Here is a 16,244-nt window from a genome sequence, read left to right on the forward strand (position 1 = left end):
TTTTTTGTTGTTATTGTTTTCATTGAGAGTGAAGCATTTTGCTTGCTGCTTTTTAGTTGCTGAGCGCCTTTTTTTGCAGGAGCACCCTGAAGGCCTTCAATTCAGAATCGAAAAGCGCCTGATGTCATTTAACTTCCCAGCAAAATGACAGCTAAGAACAGGCGATTCAGCAGTTGCCTAATAGCAAGAAAAAGGCAGTTCAGTGCCTTTTCAGATTTGCATTAGTGTGTGTGTTGACAAGGGACCTCTTGTGGTGGGGCAAGTGATTACTGAGGTGAAAGTAGTGAGGTGCCCAAGGGGTTACAGTTGCAAGATACAGTCGCAAAACTTAACAGTTCACAAAACATCTTATGGCTAAGAGTAGGTCCTAACATGCTGATTTAGGAGTAACTCTAAAAAAATTAGGGGTGTTTCATTCCTAATTTTAGGACTCCTGACTTTGATAAGATAAGAGTAATTCACAAAGCATTAAAGCGCTAAAAGTAACTCCTAAATCTAAAAAAATGTAGGAGTACTCTTGAACAAAGAGTAAATCAGGAACAACCTCACATGGCTTCTGCAGTCAACATTTTGGAGAGATTAAATGATAGTGAGCTTTTAAAAAGGTACCACCTTAATGGAGATGGCATTATGAACGTGGTAAAGTTGGTAAGGGATGCCATTACATCACCAACAAATACAAACCAACCGGAGACTAAAGTTGTTACAACTCTCCACTATTTGGCCATGGGAAAAATGCAGCTGCAGGAGAGTGAAGGCTTCATTGACATGCATGCATGCACATAGTTTGCCATGCTTCTTTTTAGTTTTTGTAGAGATCCCAACTCCAAACTTTCCTTTGATAACATATTTCCTTTCATCCACAAGTTGAGTGATGAATAGGATTTGTTTATTGGTCCAGTTTGGTTTTCTTTTCCTATTTGGCAGAGCGATTGTGTGCGTATCAGCCATGGTTATTAGCAGCCACTTGTCATTACGTCTACCTGGCGGACAATAAACTGAACGTACTTGAGAAATAACTATATTCTTGGTTTCATATTAAATCAGAGACACGTAATACATTTTTATTTATAAATCTTTATTTGCATCCATAGCAACGAGGTTAACCCGCTCTCTAGTCTTAGCTTAGGAGTCCCTCCCCTTCATTAGTAAAGTTGGTCTCAGAGGCTTTGGGAATAGGTGTTAAGAAATTACTCTTAACTAAAAACTTTAAGTGCTCCTTTAAGTACTCTTAGCGCTAAGATAAAATGTTTTGTGTACACAGCCCTAGGTGAGTAGTTGAGATCAACACAAACAAACACTCATTCCAACACATTCTACTCCCTTCTCAAATGTTCTCAATATTTATCAGTTACTTTTGGAAATCACACGAACCACCTTCACAACCACATCTGCACAGCACCAATTTAAAAAAAAAAAAACTCACTTTTGAAGCTGGTTCACCTGTTACTCACATTATTTCCTTCTTCCAAAGCGGTGGTGATGAAGAATGCCAGGAGTTGAGGTTTTTTTTATTAAAACTAAACCATGACTGGTGTGTTAACTGCAAGCCAAATTATTCAGAGCAAATAAGGGCCAAATTGCCTCCGAATTTACAATCTGCAGGGCTGCTGATAAACAATGTAACATGTAAATGGCTATGTTTTAAACAGAGTCTGGCACAGGGCTCCCTCCTCATAAAACACACTGGGGCTACATCACTGCATCCCTGTGTGAGGGCAAAACAGCATCACTAATTTGTTTCGCCCAAATATGCCCTGGTGTAGCTCACCGAAAATATTAAAACACTGATCCATCAGACGGCATGACCTTCATTATTGCACTGACCTGCGTGGTTTAGATAACTGACACTCAACTGTCCTGCTGTTATTACAGACATTTGAACTAACACCAGATCGTTTATGGACTCACAATGCTGCACATTGAAACACTGATGTATGAAACTGCCAACCAGATTAATTTACTTGTTAATCAAAGGTACCGGAACGCAGGCCAAAACAGTTTCAGCCCACTTTTACCCTTGGAGGTGCAAAAAAGTCAAGTTGGCAAGGCATGCAGGATGTCTCACATTGACACACTTTGTTCACATCCTTTCTCTCCTAAAAAGAGCCCACTTTGTCTATTCAGGGAGACATTGTAGTAGATATGACAGCATTCCAACCGGGGACTCAAACCAGGGGACCTTGTGGGTTCAGTATTATGTATATAAAGATGGATGGCTTGACAGTTCCCCAACACTGAAGCCAACACATCTTGGAAAATATTCACATTGGGCCATTATTAACAGGCATTTTACCATGGTCTGAATGAATACTCAATTCTGATTGATGCAGGGTGACCATTAACATGTGATAAATAATACCTACGAAGTAGTTCCAGTGAAACTATCTGATCATTGTTCTTAATTAATACGCTTAATTAAATGAAAAAGACAAATCGGAATATCTTATTTACTACATAGACTACAGTCACAGTGCTTTATCCTGTGAGCGCAACAGGATAAACACAAGCTGCAAGAAGTTTACAGTGCACCTCTGAACTTTGTATCACATAAGCAATTATCTTCCATCCCATTACTTCAGACTGATATTGTGATTGACATACTGTCAAACAGAATCTAAGGTTTGTCATCGCGCACGCAGTCATTGACTTTGAATCTAGCTAGCATAACGTTAGCGTTACCTTTCTGGCTCGTAACTGGGGTTCTATGAGCTGACTGTACTAGAAAACACACCAGTTACCAAGTTGTATCTAAGGTCCATCCTATTTTCAGATATTAGTCAAACCCTCAGGTGTTAGCAGGGAAACAGAGCTCTTGTTGGAAATCTTCTTATGACAACAAACTAACTACACACTTCCTGTTCAAATAAATTAGCTACTGTAAAAGCAGGGTTGGTGGATTGGCCAGAGCATTGCCTAGCATGGTGTGTGTTAATGAATACATGAAAGGCTAATTGTAAACCATTTTGTTCGCAAAGGTAGAAAAGCACAGTCCATTTACCATGGTTTATAGACAGTTCTGTTATCTCTCACTCAAAGGGAAGGACACTGCGGAAACCCTGCATTTATGCTGTGATGAACGAAAATATAAATAAACCATATTTTCTCACCGAATAAACTGATATTGTGTTGTTTCTGTGTGACTTAAGGCCACGGTCAGCTTGCATATAAGCTCTAAATTACAACTAAGTTTCACCCTGGCCTCTCCTTTGGTGATGTAACATGCATGCACTCTTCAGTGTGTGCAAAATAAGCCACTGTGGCCTCTCTGAAATGCACACCCTGAACAGTGCATGATGAAACCATTTAGTAGGATAAAGTTGTTTTGCAAGGTTGTTAACACAGTGAAAGGATGTTACTGAGTTTACTTTCTCGCAATTTACCATCTGATACGATGCGGGGTCAGACTGTTAGTCCAGACAGTTATTTTTCTGTCTAGTCAATTTAAATACTTATGTTAGCATTCAAAGCTTACTACATGATGCAAATAACAGCTGCAAGGGGTGCCAGAGAAGACCAGAAAGTTTGCGTCTCCTTTTAATGATGTTTTTTATCAGTACCTCCGCAGTATGTTAAAAATCAGACATTGCTCTGACTCCAGGGTCCAGATGCATATAACTATGTGCATACACAAAAAACATGTCTACACCTTTTCCCACATATTATTCATAAAGGAAGAATGTGCAGTAATAATGAGTGCACCTCACACGTACTTCAGACCAGGCGTACACATCATTTTAGCTGACATAACTGTGACTGAAATGATGATGAGGGGTTTGAGAGAGATGTAAACTTTGCAAATTTCACTGATCGTTTTTTTTTCAGGCTACACAGCGTTCCGTAAAGTGTGAATCGAAGGCACCTTGGTACAATTCATTTTAATTATTTATGAGCGCTGCATTTTATCATTCTTACGATTTATTTTTGAGCCATCCTCTCCCTGTTAATGACCATTTCATATTATCCTGAATTGTGAAGCACTTACAGTCTGTTTCAACTTGAGCGCTATGAATAAATCATTGATCATCCTTGTAACAGTAAATAGTAATTATGATTAAGATTTCACTATGATGATGATGGTTTACAGAAACGTGTTGAATTAGAGATACCGATGCTAACAAACAGTCAGTGAAATTGCCCATTTTGCCATATTCCTCATTGGTTGTAGTTGTAACTACTGATGCAACTATTGATATGCAATGTATATAGTTTAAGTGTGTTTCTATATCCTTTAATGCGAACTGTGGATGTGGAAATGTGGCTCTTACAACTGCGTCCAGCTCCACAATGACTGAGATTTCTAAAACAGAATAAGCCGTACTCATGGCTTTATAAATCTGACGGAAATAAATACATATGCACAACTCTTTCTTTGTGCATATACACAGTTTTAGTCATGAATCTACACAGAGATTTTCTTAAGTTGCTCCAGTACTTTTAAAAAAGTAATGTTACTTTTACACAGTCACGTAGGGATGAGAAAGCTTTGTTTCTCTTTACAGATCTATTGAATGTCAAATCACTGATTAGGGCCCTAAGAGGGAGTAAGAGAGGAAGGGATGATGATGGAAACCGTCTTTGAAATTAGGTCTTTGGAAAGTATATTTATTGTGATCCTACTTATAACAAAGCTCCTTTTTGAAAAATGCAAAAATAATAATAATTTGGAGAGCAGTAAGGTAGCATTTTACTCCAAAACAATCACTCAAACAAAACTCTTCTCTTTTATGACAAAAGAAAGCACAGCAACCAGCAGAGATAATCTGTTTTTCCATCCAAGCCTACATCAAAGTCAATTATTCTACCCTGAAATCATCCTTCTATCTTCTACTTGATTACTCCTCTTCTCTCTGACGCCATCACATCATCTACATTCCTCTTTTTGTTTTACAGACTTGTGCGTGCACACACACACACACACACACACACACACACACACACACACACACACATACACATACACATACACACACACACACACACACACACACACACACACACACACACACACACATACACATACACATACACACACACAGACATAACATAAGCATATACTAACCCTTATCCTAATTTTCCCTAATCTAAACCTAACCCTGACCTTAACCACTTACACCAAAATAAGTAAGACAAGTAATAAGACAAGCAAATGCCAATCAACTGACCTTTAGTCTGAACTGTGTCCAGAAAATTAGCCAGGTCAGGGATAACCACCCTTTGCCAGATGACTATGTCGCGACTTGGGTCCTTCCTGTCTCCTGTATGTAGCTCAGCCGGCTCATGGTGACTTTTAAGCAGTGCCCACTGGTGCACATAATGAAGTGCAAATGGGGCTAATGTACTGGTTGACATGCCAGCTTTCACATAGCAAGCCTGAATTGATTTACCTGAAATTTCAGCTCTGAATTTTCCAATAATCTGCACATGGCAGAGTGCAAAAGAGAGTGTGCAGACATTTTATTTTTGTCCCTGGAGGGTTACTGAGATTTTATATGACCATAACCTTGAGACTGTAAATGAAACCAAGATATTTTATTTCTTCAGGATGGGTTTTCTTGGTGAGAGACTGTTCTTACACTCCATGGCGCGCTCATGACAGTTTTAGACGGACATTGTCTGATATTTTGGGTTAGCTGGATGGCTGACATTTTCCTTGTCACATTGTCGCACCGGCACTTACTGTACTGCCTTCCCATGGCTCTGCACAAATGTCACAACACTGATGCACTCAACAACACATGACATCTAGATCAAGAATGGGTCTACTGTTGTCATGGCTCACTTAGATCACTTACACCAGCAGGGAGCATTTAATCAATTATATCAGGAATATTTATAGTCCCCAAAGTCAGGACAGCTGAATGACATACTTTAACATTTGACCCTTGATCATGATCACCTGCATCAACTGTCAACACACCTGCTTGCTCAAACCACCAGTCAGTCAGTCAGTCAATAAATAAATCACTCATAGATGAAGTCAGGAGAGAACAGGAATTTAGTCCCATCTCAGCAACCCTGGCTCCAAGTGCAATTAATGCAGCACACTTCATCAGTCCTAGCTGGCTTTTGTGTTTGTCTCCTGCGTGTCACATCATTCAAAACCTCCCACAACAGCGTATTCACACAATTTATGATCTAATTAGAGGGCATAATGAATAGTCAACCATTTGTAACGATCGTGATTAAAATGTTTTAGTGATTGCCAAAGATTAATTGTTTCAGTAATGGCTTCTGATTGATGTAATTTGCATACATATGGCAATTATGAATTTTTGCTCTTCTTGATGTGCGCACTGCAAAAGCTGTTTTCTTTTGTATGTTTTCAGTCAGGAAGTCGTTTCCAACTAAAACTTTTAGTAAAATTTATCAAAACTCTCAATCCACAGAGAAATGCACACCGGTATTCAGAAACTTTGTCTTTAAACGAGCTGTCAGGACTTCTGTATGGCTGTGATGTATTGAGAAATATTCTATACATTGGTAGAAAGTTATTCCCTGGCTGCGATGGCGGTGCAGAGACGCAGATAAGAAAGACCTGGAAACAGTGACTAATTGTAGCAGACTGGATGGGCGCTGGATGGACCGGCAGACAAAATTAATTCTTTTTTGAACATTAAAGCATAAAAACCTGGTCTAGTGCTTAATTCATTCATAATGTAAATGATATGGATGTACAGTAGAGGTCCATTAAATATGCTGACAGACATTGATATTTCTTTACGTTAACAACTGTACAGCATATTGTATAAAGACTAAGAACATTGCCAGATCAATGGGTTTCAGTTTGTGGCCTTCACCACGGCCATTAGGATGAGAACTGTATGTGCCCAGTGACATTAGTGTTAATCTGTGTAACCCTTCCTACATCAGGTTTACAAATTTGCAATAATCTGTCTCACTACATCCTGAGATTATACTACTTGGCCCCCTTCTGCGTCCATCCAAATATTGGATCAGTCCTGGATCATCCCATCCTACCCAACAAATCCAGTGGGAAGTCTAATTTTTATCCCTAACATGCAACCTTATGTCAAATAGGTTTTACTGGAAGCAGCGTCTGCATGCGTTTGCCCTATCCCCTATTTAACTGGCTCGGCTTCCATTCAAATGGCAGCCACAGGGATCAAGCTTCTGTCTGCTACAACATGACCTCATTTCTTCAGCTAATCTACAGCTGCAGTAGTTTTGAGTTCCTGAAATCCAGCATTAAAGGGAATAGCAAATTGGAAGTTTTTTCATACTGCTTGGCGTACATCTCTGCAATTATGAAAAATAAAAAAAGGAAAACCATCATGACATAGTATATTTCATATTTATATTAATCTGAAATACCGTGCTTATGCTACAAATGCAGCAACTCAATTTGAAATAGCCTACATGTAGGGCATCAGATTGGTGATGTTCTTGAATGTTACGTTTTGAGTCTAGCATCGTGATAAGAGCCGGGCTGTGATTTACTGGAGGTGAGTTGCTCTTGGCCACAGTGGGTGTTGCGCTGTCACACCCCTTAGTGTCATCATCCCGTTGGCCTGCTTTTAGGTACACAGTCGCATCTCTCTATCTCTGTCTCTCTCTCTCTCTCTCTCTCTCTCTCACTCTCACTCTCACTCTCTCTCTCTCTCTCTCTCTCTCTCTCTCTCTCTCTCTCTCTCTCTCTCTCTCTCTCTCTCTCTCTCTCTCTCTCCTCACTCAGCACTCTTTGTCATTTCAGTCAATACCCTCCCACATCAAGCCTGGTTCTTTATTCAGAATATCATGTTTTATTTGTTGCATTTTTCTTTGACAGTTTATATTTCTTACAGTTTTGGAAATAAGGTTATACAGTGTGACATAATGAAAGCTCAGGGCATGATAAAGAAAACAAAGGCACTGACTGCTCTAAGCTATTGGCTTTGATAAATTTCACTTTTTATGAGCTACAACCTCATTTCCTTTCTCATTATCTTCCTCTGCTTCCAGTTTTAAGTAAATAATGCCCCAATTACATCTCCCACCCTCTCTATGATAACTTATGCATGTGTTGCATTCTGCTTCAAAAACAGCAACCATTCGTATGCAGCAGAAATGGGCTTCACATTAGTGCTATCTCATCATATTAATATTATCATGGCAGTCTTGAGGCTGTTGCTTACAAAATTATGTTTTAAGAATTCGATTAGCATTGTCTGTTTAATGTTCAATAATATGTGGTCTAAGTAAGATCAATTTGTTTTTATCAAATGTGAAAGCCTTCATATAACATGACACTTATCTGAAACCCACTGCTAAAGTGATAATTTATATTTCAGCCATTACAACAAGGAGTAAATTATATCTTACATTTCCTGACAGTCAGTCAGTCAATCAGTTTTGTTAATTGTTCAGCTGATATGCAAAAGTTCTCATTTGATGAGTGAAAAAAAACATTTTTGGAGAATCATAATGACTCTAGATTATACTGAACCCTCTGTTCAAAACACCAGGACCACGGGATCCAAATACTGTGTTGATTTTTAATTTATTCACAGCAAAATAATGATTTCCTCCCCGCTACAATGTATTTAAGATGTACTGTATGTCTGAAACCTTGCCCAGGTTTCAAATGACATGTTCCTTTCCTCAGACAATCTCAGAGGCTTCTCAGAATTCACCTCAAATTCATTTCTCAGTGCTCCTGCCCATATGATTGCCCTTGATCTGTCGTGGATTCGTTCATGTCACGAGGCTATGGCCAGCTTGCATTTTGAACCTCTTCTCATTTGAAGTCAGCTGCTTTTTTCTTTTTTTGCCTTTTTTTTTTTTTTTTTTTAAAGGTGGGAGTGTGTTCCCAGACCTCAGGTCCACACTCTATATGTCAGTCATATGGCTGCTTTTTCCTTTAATTAAAAAAATATTGCAAAAAAAAAATGCTAGACGAGGCGTAGAGAAGTATTTTTCAGGCATCCGAATATAGATGAAGAAACAACTTGGCTGAAGGCTATCCTCTCCGAGTGAAAAGCAAATAATCTGTGCTTTTCTTGGATGGTACAGACAGTCCCTTGCATAGCCACCTGATTGTAAAAGTGTCTAGTGGTTGATGACAGTCAGCATCTCCTCAATTAAGTAGCACTCAATACAATCCATTTGAGGTTGAAATGACTAAGAGGCACTTTAAGTAGTACTCCCTTTGATCATCTTTGTCCCTTTATAGATGGGTAGCTTTTAACCCTTCCCAGTTCTGATACTCATTCACTATCTGGTTTGGATCACACAGATATTGATCCATAAAGAATGGGGAGATGAGTAGGTGGTCAATGCCAGCAAGAAGTGAAATTGACATTTTACAAGGGTAAAGTGAAGGACCGAATGAGCCTCGCGCCAGGCAACACTCTTGGGGCAATATCCTGAGGAAATTAGAGGGTGTGGGTGAAGGTTAGGTGATGATAGCCTGTTTGAACATATCACAAGATGCTCTTTCATTCCTCCTTTTTTTTCCAAGTAAAAAGTGAGAGATTTTTCTTCCAACTCAAATTCCAGTTGAACAAAGTAGCAAAGACTATATTTACAGCTTGGAGACAAGGTTATTATATCGGATTGCACTGTAGGTGTCAATGGTGCATCACACCCTTGTATTATCAGCTTGGTCTGAAGGTTAGAAGGTTTTGTTGACTGGTTTCTTTTCAAGAACATAAAATAATGACAAGAAACGTGAATATCTGCACCAAATGCTAATCGATAGAAAACCCTAGCTGCTGGCATGTACCTTTAGACAAAATGCAAAAAAAAGTAAATAAAAATGTTAGGCTATAAAATGATAATTGAGAGATTTACAGGTACCTTAAATACCTGCATTATCACATTACATACATTTTGACATGATTAATCATAAAATAAAGTAAAAAATACTAAGTAATTACAAATTTCTTCAATCCAGTAAATATTTATATTGAAATATTAGTAACAACAATTTTACATTCAAATGACCTCTACTGATGGCAGTGCAAGGATAATCCACCAGGGGGCAGATAACACGTATCACATTATACTGTACATCAGGTTTGTCGGGGAAGTATCGGTCATGTGTATGACATAGAGGTCGCAGAAAGTCATGAATCAGATATGATTCAAATGGTCTTAACTTTGAATAGTGTTCTCGTACACGATGACATTTTTATTAAGTGTGTTGGGCCAAAAACTGTAAAGTGAGAAGGATCCAGAATTTCTGGTCACTGCCGGACTCTTCGACTCACTTTACTTAATTAAAACGATTTGGTCTGTAGACCTTCAAATTACCTGTAGAAGCTTTACCAACTGAAATTAGCTAATTAAATAAAGTGATAGGGTGACCAATAGTGTGCAGAATCTCCGGTTCCTCATTAAGATGATACTGAGAACTAGGACCAAAGCTAGACCGGAAGGGGTTAAGAGAACGAGTGTGTGTGTGTGTGTGTGTGTGTGTGTGTGTGTGTGTGTGTGTGTGTGTGTGTGTGTGTGTGTGTGTGTGTGTGTGTATATAATGAGGAGGGCAGAATGTTTTAGAAGAAACAGACAGAGACAGGACAGAGGGAGATGGGATAAGAGACAGACTGAAAGTGAGTCAAAAGGGTGAGACAGAGAGAGAGAGACACAGTAGAACGCATGGGTGGAGATGAGCTTTGTCTGGCGAGCCCTCTTTATCTGATAGTGTTAATCTTGTCCTCTGTGTGCAGCGTCGCCACGCACCAGCACTTTTAACTAGCTCTGATAATGGGAAGAACAGCATCAAACTCGTTAATTGAATTAGCTCTGTCTTTATCTCGGCATCTGCCTGTGTCTGCCCCCCCATAAAAACACTCTGCAGAAAACTACTCCTCAGCTATTTACACAGAGCATCCCGTGCGCAGGCCTGTTTCACCATACAAATTTATTGAACCAGCTCCCCTGCCTGTTTCACCTGTCTTTTGCTACTATCTAATTTAATTTACCCTGAGAAGATTTTTTGTTTCTGAGCAAGAGAGATAAAAAAGGATGGAGGGAAAATATAGGAAAGTGGGGGATCTATGTCCATCATGTGTTTATTTCATAACTGGATTTAGCTGCATGTGTTTGAGAATTTAGGGACCCAGGAAACTAAAATACCTCAATGTCATTTGGCCAATTTCGCCTGCTGTCTGGAAATTAAATCTTTCTAAACTACTTTTTTAAAATTACCTGGGAAAATATGCCCAACCACAGACTTTTTATTTCAAGCCTTTCAATGGGCTTAATTAATTACGTTTTCATATGAATGTACTGTGAATCATCTGCAGTGTTGCGATTAATGGCGATTAAGTATAACAGCGTTACTAACGCCGCAATTTTTTCAGTAACGGGGTAATTTAACTAATTACTGTTTCCACCCTTAGTGCTTATTTCGAACGCAACCCTGGCTCCATGCCCCCCCACCACCACCACCGGCACCACACACACACACACACACACACACACACACACACACACACACACACACACACACACAAACACCAAACTGATTCGAAGAAGCAGCAGAAATGGCGAGTCCGGAGCAATCCATTGAAAAGTTGGCATTTTCGTAGTGAAGCATCTCACAACGACACATGCGTTGCATCTACAAAAACACAGATACCTCCACCCCTCAAAGAGAAACAGGCTGTCTAAGAAGAGGTTTGAATGCTGCTGCTTCTTAGATACAGTTAGTTGTTTGAAGGGTAGGATGGTTATGCTACATGGGTTAGTCGGATATATGACAGCTACATGATTTGATTAGTGTTTTGGAAGGAGTGTATGGATGTGAAGGTGAATATCTTGGAGCTGTAGTTCAATCGTTAAAAGCACTCCATGCTGTTAAACTGTGTACTTTTTTAATGAAGAAAATACTTGAAATACAGTAGCCTGTGTCGTCCAGACTATTCATATCAGGTTGTGAGAGTTTGTTTATGTAAATAAGACTACATAGTTAAATGCACTTTTTTGGTTTAAATGATGACTCTTGTTGGGAACAAAATACTTGGAAGTACAGGTTGCTTACTTGACCAGTTGTCTCAGGTTGTGAGAGTTTGATTTAATTTGATATAGACTGATATACACTTTATATTATTTACTTATACTGTTTACTTTTGTTACAAAGATAATACTTGAAGTTCAGGATAAACTTCTTACGGTCTGTTGCTGTGCAATAAATAATGAAGGCTATGTAGAAGTACTTGTTTGTTCCACGGATTTCAACTGTCTTGTGAAAACTGCTCAGAAAAATCCAAATTCTTTGACATACAGCAACTTTATTTTAACAGTAAAGCAAATAGTTACTTTCCTGGTCACTAGTTACTTTTATTATAGAGTAATTCAATTACTAACTCAGTTACTTTTTGGAACAAGTAGTGAGTAACTATAACAAATTACTTTTTTAAAGTAACGTTACCAACACTGCTCATCTGTATTACAACCTTTCTCCTTCTGGCTCACTTCTTTCTTTCTTTCTTTCTTTCTTTCTTTCTTTATTTTCTTTCTTTAAGTTTAGTGGGTGACATAACCTTGCAGATGGCTTCTTATTATAAATTATCCAGACATACATCTCTCTCTCTTTGTTGGAAATATAACAGACAGCAAATGCCAGTGCCAACTGCCGGTTCGGACTCTTAACCAATAAAGTCCACTTTCCAACTCCTCTGCTGACTGTGTTCCCCCATCCTCTGTCGTTTTTCATCCATGAAAGAACTCCTGTCTTTTCTAATCCACCTGGCTGGTCTCTATAAACCACTATCCCCTCTCTCTGCTCAAACACCTTTAACACAAAGCTATCCTTCCATCCCTGTGCTCACCACTAATACCTTTACACCACCCCCCCAACTCCTTGGTTTTTTCTCCCTTTTCTTGAGTCAATTTAATGTGTGCCTTCTTCTACCCCCATGGCCACCATTCGCATGGGACCCACAAGGGACCATTCAGACATTAAGTAAAAAAAAACATGCTTTCTCCAGAAAAAATACTGACTTTTTGGCGAGTAAAAAAACTGGCATGGCCATTTTGAATGGGGTCTCTTGACCTCTCACCTTAAGACATCTTAATTAAAATGGGTCCTATGAGATCCAGCAAGTCTCCCCTTTATAGACCACATGCCCATGCCCATATTATGTTAATCCCATGCAGTTTGGGGCAAATTTAGTCTTGAAATTGCATTTATTGGGTATGTCTGGAAAGTTGAGTCTCTTGTGGATTCAATAAACCCAATTATGTGCATGTGTGTTGATGTTAATTCCTATAGTAGCCATGACCTCACTTCAGAAAACAACCTCTTGTGACCTTTACAACCACAAGCTAGAGACCTAGGGCATTTAAAAAACATATATACTCTAGATTTACAACTAAGCCTACTACAACCTCTGAAAGACAAATAGTTGACGGCCAATGTTAAGAAATTAATGTTATTCTGAAGTGTATACCTCCATGCCAGCCCAGTAGATCTGAGAACATATTGGTCTAAATTTTATTATTTGCATACATGCAACGCATAACGAAGAATTGTTTGTATTCCATGTTTTTCCCTGCTGTGGAAAGGACTTTGATATTAGTGCACATTAGTATAACATGCAGCATAAGAACAACATGCCTGGTGCAAGGTGTGTGGACATGGTATCTGGGCAGTGGCCATCCTTCCATCCAGCCATTTTTCAGCATCCATCAGAGGAGCGCTGAGAACTATATTTTCTGATAGCCTCGTCCCATCTGTAAATACTCATCCTATTGATGCTGGTTTTCATGGAATTAATGAGGCGGCTCCATGTGCTGATGCATGTGAAAAGGGAGGCAACCTTCAAATTGCTTTCCTTTATTGATTACCCCCCTCCTACTCCCTCACCAGAAATCATATTAGCCAAGCAAATCTAATTTACAACATGCCATTTGTTAACTTAGCCCACTTGCTGGTTTGCTATAGTACATGCTTGGGTTTGTCAGTCATATGTGAGGTGAAATAAAGCGAGTGCGGAAGAAACATGGAATGAGATAACATTATCTAGACATTACCCGTAGGAGCTGTACGTGAGAACAAAAATGTCTGAATCAGTTGGGTTGGATATTTAATAGACCCTGCCAGCTCCCCAGTACAAAGCCTGTGTAATGTCCGATTGAGCCTATGTGTGCATAGAGCAGTTAATTGGCACAAGATTTCCCAGTGACTGGGAGTGTTGATGACATTTCCATCGTGCCAATTGCGCAAAAAACGGAGAAAACAAACATCTGACAGGTAAAGAAGAAGGGTGACTGACGTAAAGATGCCAACCAATACTGTATGTCTTACTGGAGAGATGATAAGATTCAGAGGAGGCAGGACATGGATTACTGGATTACACCATGGTAACATGACGCTGGTTCGTAATGTGGTCATAAACAGCCAAGCCTTTTGCTGCTCCTTGAATTTGTCTTAGGGTTTTGGCATCTGATTTTATGGGCAGAGGCACAGTCCTACATACTCTACCCAGGCGCCAGCCCTCGCCTCAACCACACAGATTATTTACAGTAAGTGAAAATCTCCTGTTGTGTGCTACAGACATTAAAGGGCAACTTGTGACAATGTCCAGACTTTCATCTCATCGGACACTGTCTAGAGTTCATGAAGGAAAACAGCTTTAGATTTAGAGAAAGACAAAAAAGTTTAGCCATTAAGCCTGCAGAGTATATGGAACAATATCAAACACTGACACTGTAGTTCAAGATTGCTTCATTCTGCTACAGTATTGATTAACCCATCATCCAACTAGTTCATTGATTGAATAATTGACTTTACTTTTGTCTTTTAGTCTATGAAATGCCAAATACAATGACAAAACACGAGGGGAGCAGAGACATAACAAGTGATTTGATGAAAAGCTTTTACTTGTAAAATCACTGAATGGACGATTGAGTGGATTAATCAGAATTGAGCACTAATGCAAAGACAAGACGTCACTGTGCATTTGTAAACCAAGTTAGCCAAAAACAGAGAAGGAAAACTGAGAGGTGATGCTGCTCCGCATCATCATGGGATCTATATCAATTATACCTTAAAAATGGAGTTTGATATTCGATCACACTGTAACCCTTAGTCCATATGGGCGGATGATCATTCCCTCATGTAAATCCACTGTCCGTACTGAATCTGCTGGTGAGTTTGTAGTAATTACTCTGCCGTGGCTAAGGTGATGACTGGGAAACAGGTTGGCACACAGCAACCATCTCCTTCCAGTTATTGTCCGTGTCTTCCACACCGTCTGCCTTTATCTTTGTTCATCAGGAGCAGCAACCAACACAAGGCCAGTTTATACCGCCTCTGCTGCCTGGATAAGATCAAAGAAGGCCAGCAGAGCACTGAAGATGTAATGACTGCACTCTTCTGAGGACTGCTGCGTGGTTTGTCATGTCATTATCCCCCTGTTAACGCTCAGTTTTTTCTTCATCTTTTACAAGTCTTTCACAGCTACAGAACGAGGACAGTCTCCAATTATTTTGACGCGAGCAGAAATTACCTTGCGTTTCACTGAATAGAAATGCTTATTTCTCCTCACCGTTCTTTGTGCTGTTGGTGTTTTACTTCAGTTCTAGCTTTTCTTGCCATCTCTTCTTTCATTTTCCCTGCATGAAATATTCTGCCGCGTTCGTGCCAATGGAACAAGAGCAATTTTTCATGTTGGAAGAACTGAAAACCCCTCACAAATATCATGATGGGAGAGGAGAGCAATAGCATGTCAGAATACTGGAAGAGGAGTAGGTCATGGTTCTTCAGTGACCGCACAGCCTCCCAGAGACTGTGACCGAGAGTAAAGGAAGTGAAAGAGGGGCAACTGGGTGGGGCAGTGGTGGCATGGAGGCTTAAAAGATTGGAGTTGTTGTAATATCCCAGGTGTGTGCGTGTGTGTGTGTGTGTGTGTGCGTGCGTGTTTGTGTGTGTGTGTGTATGTGTGTGTGTGTGTGTGTGTGTGTGTGTGTGTTTCCTAGAATGCTGGTATTACAAGGTGTAAAACTATACTTCATGTTAAACCACTTTCATTCATTATGTATTCTATGGTTGTTAAACATACTTTCACAAGGGCTAATTTGAACTTGTGGTTGTTTCAGGTTTCATCACTAATTGGACTTGTACCTGCCAGATGCACTTCCTTAAACTGATATTCCTCCCGCGCAAAACATGAAATGTTTGGGAGAATTTTAGTTTTTTTTCCATGGTTATCTAAAATTGAAGAAACCTGTAGTTATTGTATTCTCCTCATCTTGTACGATATTGTCACGAATATATTGACATGACCCTGATTATA

General features: G+C 39.5%; 1 protein-coding gene across 1 annotated transcript in view; it reads left to right on the forward strand.

The window, feature by feature from the left end:
- LOC310958500 (transmembrane protein 132C) overlaps nt 1-16,244 on the forward strand; it is a gene marked incomplete at both ends in the record, with an annotated part of 153,092 nt that overhangs the window by 64,417 nt on the left and 72,431 nt on the right. The window lies entirely within an intron of this gene.

This window comes from Echiichthys vipera (assembly GCF_963691815.1).
Source record: "Echiichthys vipera genome assembly, chromosome: 16".
Classification (NCBI taxonomy): domain Eukaryota; kingdom Metazoa; phylum Chordata; class Actinopteri; order Perciformes; family Trachinidae; genus Echiichthys; species Echiichthys vipera.